Source organism: Lygodium microphyllum, chromosome 2 (genome assembly GCF_053477565.2).
Source record: "Lygodium microphyllum isolate KBCC chromosome 2, Lygodium_microphyllum_v1.1.10, whole genome shotgun sequence".
Lineage (NCBI taxonomy): Eukaryota > Viridiplantae > Streptophyta > Polypodiopsida > Schizaeales > Lygodiaceae > Lygodium > Lygodium microphyllum.
The window spans coordinates 126,771,597-126,781,858 of NC_141136.1; the positions used below are offsets into that span (position 1 = coordinate 126,771,597).

The following is a 10,262-nucleotide window of genomic DNA, read 5'->3' on the forward strand; positions in this document are numbered from 1 at the left end:
ACCCATGCTATGTGACCAAGGAGGATCCCACTTTTTTTAAATAATGCAAATAATTGTATTATCAAGAGAGCTCGGAGCGCACTTGGAATAGTTGTTTGTGTTGGGGAAGGGAGCTTATGATCAACAATAAGGATAGGCATTGAGTTCTAGGCCCCTTACCATTTATTAATAGGTCATGAAAGGACATGAATCCACTCTTAGTAGGGTAAATATGACACTACTAACAATCATGTAATAATAATCAATAGTAAAAAATGATATTTGAAGTTGGGAAGAGCAAAGGAGTGTTCACCAAAAACTTTTATGCGAGAGTAGATACAAAAACCTTTAACTCAAAATTTGAAGGGATCTTTTGATCTACTTATATATATTCGCCATTCATAACTAACCGTTTTGTAAAGCTTAAGGTTTTGTAAATTTTGGAAGGAGTTTTGCTTCAAACTATAATTGAATTAATTTATACATGTTTATCAATTTTATAACTAAAGGTTTTGTGAAGAGTGAGTAAGGTAGAGTCTCTTTACGAAAGGGTAGTTTTCTAACTAGTTTGAAAGGGTCGTGGTTTTTGAGGAGGTTGGCCCACTCAAATCTGCTCTGGTTTTGATTTTACCAAAACCCATTTTCTGTGGTTTTTCTCCATGAAACCGAAAGAATCAGTTTACGTAGACTGGTAAGATCAGTGGACCCAGCTTTTAAGGTTGGTCTCAGCTCATGCTTCAGCAGCATTTATAGCCACATCCAAAGCCGAATCCGGATGCTTGATCACAAAATGTGACAGATACAGATTTCTGTGGCTTTACAGATCATTTATAGCCACATTAATCTCATCAGTTTGAGAGAAGTGGGTGGTATTCTCTGCTTGTTGGTTAGAATTATCCTTGTAATAAAGCTAGAGTCAGAACTTGCCTCTGCAGGTTAGAATCATCTCTGCAACAACCCTTATAATCAAGCCAGAGTCAGATATATGAACCATGCAGGATGGACTTAGTCCCTCAAAAGCTGGAGGCAGACATTGTCTCTGCAGAATAATCTATGCAACGATTTGTTGTGAGTAAGCTATAGTCTATGCCTGCCGAGCCGTAAATAGTCTCTGCAAATAAGAATCATAACTAGTATCCAATGGTTCCATTGAAAGGCAAGCATTCGATCGGAGGGCGACAGCTGAAATTGGGCTCTCAGATACTGGCCCTAGTGCTTTCCCTCATCACCATATCCCCAGTAGACACGACAGATGCTGTCACTGATCAAGTTGAAGGTATGGTCGCGTAGTCACCATAAAGCAATATTTCGATATTATACGTGATGCTCATTACCTTTTGTCAATAATTTCGAGGGATCATATTTGGATAGCCAAAGTAGATACTACAGCTGAAATTCGGAGATGTTGAAGGTAATATCGTCGTGTAGTCATGGAGTGTAGTCATGGAGTGTGTCCGCAGTTGCCGCTCTACGAGCAGTACGAAGGCAGATTGGTGATGTTTTCGGAAGACTAAGCAACTGGAATGGAGACGATCCATGTGGGAGTCCTCGGTGGACAGGGGTCTATTGTGTGAACGTGACGGGGACACAACATGTGAAGGAGCTGTAAGTGCTAGACTGATCACCTCCAAAGCTCTCTCTGATCTCTGTCTGTCGGGAAAAATGGTCTGTTACACTTATTTATCATTCTGCGCACAATCCTGCTTTGATTTATTGGAATATAATGCGCTTCGCAAACACAGGCGCCTCCTTCATATGAATTTCACAGGAATTCTGGCCCCAGATTTCGGCAACTTCACTCACCTGACGATCTTGTAAGCTTTCACACAATTCAATCAATTTATCCGGTTGTAAGCTTACATGCGTGTATCATATGAGCATTGATGTCTGTTTACCTATAGGGACATATTTATACGCACCACATGGATGTCATAGCCTTAGGCATGCATCAAAGCAACAGTGTCATGCAGGTTACTTGACTGATACGCTTTATGATTTATATTCATTCTGAAGGGACGTCATGTGGAACAACATCACGGGGTCCATACCCCCAGAGATTGGAAACCTCAGGGAGCTTTATTTCCTGTGAATATACTCTAACCTACTTCATCCTCCTTTGGTCTTCGAGTACTGCTACAGGGAAAACTCAGGCCATATCTCCCATTTTGACACTTACTTCTCTTTAGGTTACTCAATGGCAACAAATTGACTGGAATTCTTCCTCCAGAGTTGGGCAACCTTGCAAATTTGAATCGACTACAAATCGATGAGAACAATATATCAGGTCCAGTGCCTGGAAGTTTCCAGAATCTGAATAAGGCAAAGCATTTGTAAGTATGTGGTACTCTGTATGGTCAATGTCGTCTGTTGAAGAATGAAGGCATGGGAGTCAACTGTGTAGCCATATACCTCTTCTTTGAACTGCTTCTGTTTCTGCAGCCACATGAACAATAACTCGTTGAATGGTAGCATTCCGAAAGAGCTAGGAAACCTGGAGAGCTTAGTGCATCTGTAATGTTCCACTATCCGCTCATCAATGACATGGTTTGAAACCATTTATGAACAACTCATTTTAAATGACTGTGATGGTGCCATTTTAGTGTCAGCCTTGACCTTGTTGCTTTGATATATTCAGTCTACTTGATAACAATGATCTAACTGGAGAGCTGCCAGTTGAGTTGGCAAATATACCTACCTTACTCATTTTGTAAGGGCACCTCTTGAGTTCAGAATTTCGCAAACACCTTAACCACTTTTGGTTCTTTTCATTATTTAAGCTTCTTAATGTCAATGTTTCGATGCTTCATGGTGTGACAGACAACTTGACAATAATCCTTTTACTGGCTCAATACCATCAAACTACTCCCACATGGTGAACCTTACAAAAATGTAGGTACAAACTCCAACTGTCCGTTACACCTTTTTCCAGTGTCTTGATTTGGTTCCATATACAATCAAGCCTCATGTATCCATTCACAAATATGCAATTGCTGTTAGGCATTCCATCTGAAGAATATAATAGAATGACACATGTTCAAGTCTTAATAGCACAAGCTCATAAGTAACATTTGTGTTTAAGGATGAGCATAGTGTGCTATACAACATCAATAAAACTTTTCAATGCTATTGGGGATGATAAGATAGCTGTTGGAAAAGTTGCAAACTGCAAAAAATCAGTTAGACATTTTCCTCTTGTTTTGAATATCTCTTATGGGGAAAAGAATCTGGATGGTTCATTCTAATTGGCAGGAGCCTAAGGAATTGTAACTTGACTGGACCAATACCGGATCTTACACCTCTAGCTTCTTTGGGATACTTGTGAGTATACCATGTCAAGCTTTGTGAGTATACATGAGCTTCTCAAGCACAACTTGATTGAATGCTGGGTTCTTTAATCTTCTGACGATACACATCCTTGGTTCTTGTTCTTAAATGTTAATGTAGAGATCTTAGTCACAACCACCTGAGTGGGATGCTTCCATCTGGGCCTCTTTCTACAAGTCTCACAACTATGTAGGTGTCCAAAGTCTCATGATATTGGGCTGATTTTGTAGTGTCAAGTCTAACCACCTTCATGTCTTGTTTAGTGACTTCTCTTACAATCAGCTGGACGGGCCAGTGCCAGTAGACTTTCTAGAAGTGCCAAAACTGGATTTTCTGTAAGTGTTCTAGAAGATGGCAAGTTTGCAGCGACTCACTTTGTCTGCCTTGAATGATCATTTCTTATGGATGAGAGTCTGCATTGGTGCTTTAGTTTGTATTGTTGTTCTGACAATGGTAGCAGACTGAATATTCCTTGTATTCTATCTTGCTATAGAATCTTGCGGGACAACTCATTAGATGGAAACATTACAGTGAATGATATCCAACATGCTGCCTTTCGGAACTCACAGTCAATATTTGTTCTGTAAGAAATCTCCTCGGCACCCTGATTTTCTTTATTATCTGCATATGTTAATTCAAAGTGGATGTATATATTTGAGACGCAGGGGTGCGCGTGGGATTGCCATTAGAGTTATGGTTTAAGAGGTCATTTAGGGCACCTCTTTCAAGTGGTTTAGTGTCCTATTTGCTGTTCATTGTAAATAGCAACATGCACACTTGATTTTTGCTTCATAGTGGATTACAAATCGGGTCTAATATTCTACCATTAATGCATAGCTTTGGAGGTATTAATATAGGGTTCCTTGACGAGTGCATTGATGTTAGTAGTATCTGTCAAACATAACTTACTATACAACTTTCGTCTTTCGCACCGATTGATATTTTAGGGTTGTGGGACATGAAATAATTAATGTGCATCTCACATGTGCAAGTCACATTTGCACATTTGATTTAACTTTTTAATCAAATGCTAAGAAAATTAAAAAAATTTCACATCCTTGTGACATTAGCTTTTTGTGACTCTTGTGATCTTGTAATTTTTCTATGATTAATACAATTTCTCTTTACTAAACAAAAAATGATGCTTAAGACTCCCCTCTATGATTCTGCAGGGACTTTCAGAATAACAATCTCACTGCATTCGTCCCCGGTGCATTGAATTCTATAGAGAATGTCAGATTCAGGTGAGCTGAGATCTTGTAAGGTTTTTTAGGCCTCTTTCGATGCCAAGTGTGAGTAGTAGAAGTGGAAAAATGGAGGAGGTTGATACTGGGAAAGAATTTTTGTCAGGTTGTTTGGAAATCCAGTGTGCAGCAATACATCTTTATTACCACCAAAAATCTGCACAGCATTTAATGGAAGCAATTCGGAGCTTCTCGACGATGAAATCACTCCTGAATTATCTACTTCATGTCAAGAATCAACATGTGATGCAACTCACAATCAGCATTTGGATTATGGATTACTAACTCAGCGAGGTGTTTGCCAATGCGCCTATCCTCTTGAAGTAGGATATCGATTGAAGAGTCCTGGTTTTGCTATCTTTGAACCCTATGAGGATATGTTCCGAGATTACCTGTCATCAGGTCTAAACTTCTCATCATATTAGGTAAATGTGTCCCAGTATAATTGGGAATCTGGTCCACGTATATGGATGTTAATCATGCTATTCCCACGTAGAGATATTTTCAATAACTCAGAGGCCCAACACCTTTATGATACCTTCACAACTTGGAACATCCCTTACAATAATACATTTGGTCCTTACGAAGCAACATCCTTCGACATAGGGTTTCCTTACAATGGTAAGCTTTCACCCATTGACTTGCAAGTCCTCGCTCAAGGAGTTTTGTCTTTCCAGTGTTTTTTTCTACCATCTATTTTCTCATTTAGGCTCAGAAGCTTGTTGACTATGCAGAATCATTTGCTGCATCTAGAAAGAGCTTGAGTGGAGGTGCTATTGCAGGTATTGTGATTGCTACAGTTGTGTTTACAGCCTCAGTGGTCGGTGCTATGATGTTCTTCATTATTAGGCATCGCGGTCCCTCCACAGAAAGTATGATTCCACCCCCTTCTATTGATGCATGGACCTTCATACTGTGAAACATTGTAATGCTGAATATGTTTTCTTTTGATTGCCACACACTATAAATGGAGCATCTTTACTGATTGGGTTTTTAGATTACTTGTTTGGTAATATGGAAATCAAATGTTCTACTATGAGAATTATTATCAAGGCTATGGTTAACATCCTTAATTATAATGATTTTTACATTCTAAGATACTTGGTGCATTCAAGGATTCCATAACCAAAGACCATGTACTAAAGGAGCATTTTATGGTTCTTTGCAGAGAAACACTATCAACGGATTAAAGTAGCCGGTGTGAAAGATTTTACATATGAAGAAATGTCAAAGGCCACCAACAATTTTGATGATTCCATGCAGATTGGGAAAGGTGGATATGGGAAAGTCTACAAGGCTATTTTGGTTGATGGGGTAGTAGCTGCAGTAAAGCGTGCACAAGAGGGATCATTACAGGGTGCAAAAGAATTCTATACAGAGCTAGAGTTGCTTTCACGTGTTCATCATCGCAACGTCATCTCCCTGTTAGGCTTTTGTGATGATCAAGGTGAACAGGTATGCATTGCATGGTTTCTACCTTTCTCATAGTTCAAGAAGTGTATGCTTTCTAAACTAGTAAGGAGAACTTATCTTGGGCTTTGTTACAGATGCTGGTGTATGAGTTCATGGAAAATGGTACCTTACAAGAGCATCTTAATTGTGAGTAAAAATTTTCATGATGATCTTCTTCAAATCCAGTACATGAATCTAGTTGTTTTGATATTTGTATATCAATTCTAGAGTAGTTGAAGAGCTTCTCCTTCCTTGATATCTAAGGGGCTGTAATGTTTCAGCAAAATTGAAGGTGGCCCTAGATTTTCCAACCCGTATCCAAATAGCCTTGGGATCAGCTAGAGGCATTTTATATCTTCACACAGAAGTAAGTCCACCCATATATCACCGTGACATCAAAGCTAGTAACATTTTGCTTGATGAGAAGAGGAGAGCTAAGGTCGCAGACTTTGGGCTTTCAAAGCTTGCTCCTGTTCTTGAGCTAGAAGGTGCATCAGGTGGGCCAATTTCAACTGTAGTGAAAGGCACTCCGGTGAGTGGAAGCTTCATACAGTTGATCATATCCTACTTTAATGCTATGGTTGTACTAGAGCATAGATGTAGGGACAGATGTAGGGACTCCGACCATGGCTGAAGTAGTGAGGCAATTGGAAGCCATATGGTGTCAAACACCGATACCAGAGTCCATGACCTCATTTGAGATATATTCAAGAGGCACTGAGAATACTCCCCCCAAGGCAAATGCATCAAGTTCGAACAATCCTTACATACCATCAGACATAGATGGAAGTGTGTTGATGAGTGGCACTATCTCAAACCTTTCTCCAAGGTAGATGTTTGTAGGACATCGCCATACGATTCCATGGTTGAAATACAACCAGTACCAGTCTTGTGAAGCTTATTAGCCTCAGTTCTGCAGACATTGCATGCAAATCCTTTTCACTTAAGTTATTAATGCCATAGTTGTAAATGCATCAAATTGTGGTACAAGTCTTTTCTCAACTTCCTAGCCTTGGTGGGTATGCATGCACATCCATATCTTTTCCACATAGATTCTCAATGCACGAGCGTTTTGCTATAGGTAGCAGTTGTTTGTACATGCATGTACACATGATAAAGCACTAACCATGCTTTGCATGGTTGACATCATTGTGAAGATTGTGAGGCTACAACTTGCCTAGCTAAGTTGGTTTAGCTAATCTTGGGTATAGCAACAACATATTCGATATGGAAACTCTCTATACATTGGATGATTCATCAAGCTAATCACATGGAGTAGCCGGCATAGCAACTGCCACACCATGTAGCTTGCCGGTAGGAGCTACACAAGCTGGTGGAGAAAGACTATCTAATGTCGGACTCAACTACTATACATGGGGCTCCTAGTGCCATTCACACATTGACCGCGCTTAGCTTGGTGGTATTAATTAGCATGTTGTCATCTACATTTACGACAGAGAAGTAATGATGTTAATGTAACCAATGCTTATGTGCATGGGCCCATGAGCACATGTGCAGACCCATATATGTGTGATGATGTTGATCAAGCTTTTCTAAGGTATATCTGCCATGCAAGAATGGTGCAAGGTCTGGAATTTTTTTCAATTATAATGTTATATAGATATAGATATAGATATAAAGATTATATAGATAATGTTATGTAGATATATAGATGTGCTATAGATGGTGGTTTGGAAGTATTTTTTAGCACTAGATGTCACCTCCAAAAACTTACGGCTTGGAAAAAATATATTATGCACTTGATGGTTCTTGTAAATTACATTGTACAATTCCAATTAAAAAATGGTATATTAGGGTAATCTTGCAACACATCACTTTCTATAAAAGGTTTTATTGCAATACAATATGCACACTAAAGCTTGTACATTTTTATACCTATGCTCAATGATATTGTAGACTATAGGAGTTGAATCCAAGACCTTCTAGTCGCATTGTACTTTCAACTTAACTAAGCTACATCCATTTGATCAATCTTGCTATGTGTTTGTGTGAATATATGCATATATAGCATCATATTGCCCCCCTTGTTGATCTACTCATTGCAATCTTCTCAAATATGCACTTTCAAGAAAGGTACACTTACATTCTCCTATGTGTACCTATCTACCACATGTAAATGTAAAATCATAGCTCTTGATTTGGGCACTTTTAAATTGTTTCACAAATGGTTAGGATGCTTTTGTTGAAGTGGTTTGTATATCTAACATATAAAATACATGTGTACATGCAACTAAAGAGCATTTCCAATGTTTCTTATCAGATACTTCTACCTTTCTGTAAATAGAAGAGTTGATACATATATTAGCCCTAAATTAATTGTATTCTAGTTGGACGTTTGAGGGTGTAGGACTTATTTTTGTGCATGAATGTCAAATATTAATTCAAACTTATTAATAAGAACTATAAGTATTCGGTCTTAATATAATTCTTAGGTGGGAGGGTATATGACCCACCCTTCCAAACAAGACTTCAAGTACAGTAACAACAAATTGAGATGAAAAACTTAACAAAATAGCCAAAAACTTATTGTTGATGTTAACAAAGGTTTGAGATGTTATAATTATCCGAGTCAAAAGGTAATCATATAAAATCATAATGATCCATCTCCATTTTCAAACTAAGATTATCCAATAATTCAATTTTGAAAATGAATTGATAAAAATATAATTGGCATTTTGTGTATATAATTGCGTGGCATTTCTCTAGCATAAATATGCATGATTGGGCTTGAGGTGCTACATTTAAGTTGTGTTGTTTAGAGATTAGAATGCTTGTACTTTAACATATATGGTTTTAATCTTATCCTCCACCAAGTGTAGGTCCTATTTGCTTTTCTAAATGCATAGAATAAAAGATAATATCCTTCACATCTTGATAAGTTAATATATTATTATGTGTTGGAATATCAACATGACAACATGGAAATGCATGCACAAGAGGAAGAAGAGAGCTCAAAGTATAAGAACATGATCTTACTTATTAAGTTTCTCAAGGTACAACTGGTACACTCTCTCATCTACTTGAGAGTGTCATTTGGGTTGTTTATGTAGCCATTAGAAGCTAGGGTTAGGGTTTCCCCTATCCTCTAGTCCATTCACACCATACCTTCCCTCACGCACCCTTGCTTACATAGGGTTCCCATGCTATACTTCTAACATCCCCCCTCAATGCCAAGGTGGCATTGGATTACATAGCATGTAAATGGTTCCCCCCCTCAATGAATCAGTGGGACGCCTTTATAAAGTAGACTACAAGGATGTTTATGGAAAGATGATAGAACATATACTAAAAATGGTGGTCAGTCAGTGCTTTGGAGATAGAGTCGGCCTCCAATTCTTTTGGTACTTTAGGGGAGTTAGGACATTTACCATTGATATGCCGTATTTTCTTACATTTGTTGCACTTCATGTCGTTGGGATAATTTTTCCAGCAATTGCTACAATATATCCCTTTTTATTGCAAAGGAAACCTTTCATAGAAACAATATGGACTAAGAGTTGATCACGGCTTGTTGAGGTAGATGTTGAGCTATTACTGCCTTCCTTTTGATTTCTCTTATCCTCATCTAGACTTGATTGAATGACACCTTCAAGTGTAGGATTTGGTACATTTCTTAGGGTAGTTACAAGAGTTGAAAAGACTATGCGTACAACTTTTAAAAGTATTGTAATTGCATCTTCTTCAACAACTAGAGCTTGTATTGCTAATTGGGCCATTAATACCTTCATGTGGAAAATTAGATTATCCACGTATTCTCCTTGCTTGTATTCCAAGCTGAAAAACTCTATTTTGAGGAAGATTTTGGAGTTCTTTCTTCTAGCACCATACAATTTCTCAAGCTGATCCCACTTTTCCCTTGCAATTGCTATAAATGCATGCATAGCATCCATCTTCCTTAGAGTATAAAGATTTTTCTCCCAAATTTTCTCTAGATTTTTCTAGATTAGAGAGGTAGAGTCCCACATGCCTATCTTTTTGAGTCACCACTATATACTCACTATTGAGATCAATATCAATATTGGAATCTAAATATTATGTTGCCTTACCAACAAGGGAATATTCAATTGAGACCATCTTTTTAGTCTCCAATTGCAACAACTCTTACTATAAGTCCTGATCACACTCAATCTTCTAGGCTCGTGAGAATTTACACCTAAGCCAACAAGAAGGTGGTTGAGATGGCAAGCTGAATACTTGTGGATATTTCACATGGATAGATGGGTTTGCACATCTACATTTATT

General features: G+C 38.2%; 1 pseudogene across 1 annotated transcript; it reads left to right on the top strand.

The window, feature by feature from the left end:
* The first annotated feature begins 1,085 nt into the window (after positions 1-1,085).
* Positions 1,086-6,832, top strand: LOC148040293 (putative LRR receptor-like serine/threonine-protein kinase At1g06840; annotated as a pseudogene). Its single transcript, XR_015688011.1, has 19 exons — positions 1,086-1,255; positions 1,440-1,584; positions 1,722-1,793; positions 1,993-2,064; positions 2,166-2,309; positions 2,419-2,490; positions 2,615-2,686; positions 2,797-2,868; positions 3,229-3,297; positions 3,424-3,492; positions 3,567-3,638; positions 3,797-3,886; positions 4,476-4,547; positions 4,654-5,168; positions 5,282-5,419; positions 5,716-6,002; positions 6,095-6,146; positions 6,281-6,531; positions 6,590-6,832. The product of XR_015688011.1 is annotated as a putative LRR receptor-like serine/threonine-protein kinase At1g06840 (transcript).
* Positions 6,833-10,262: the final 3,430 nt, after the last annotated feature.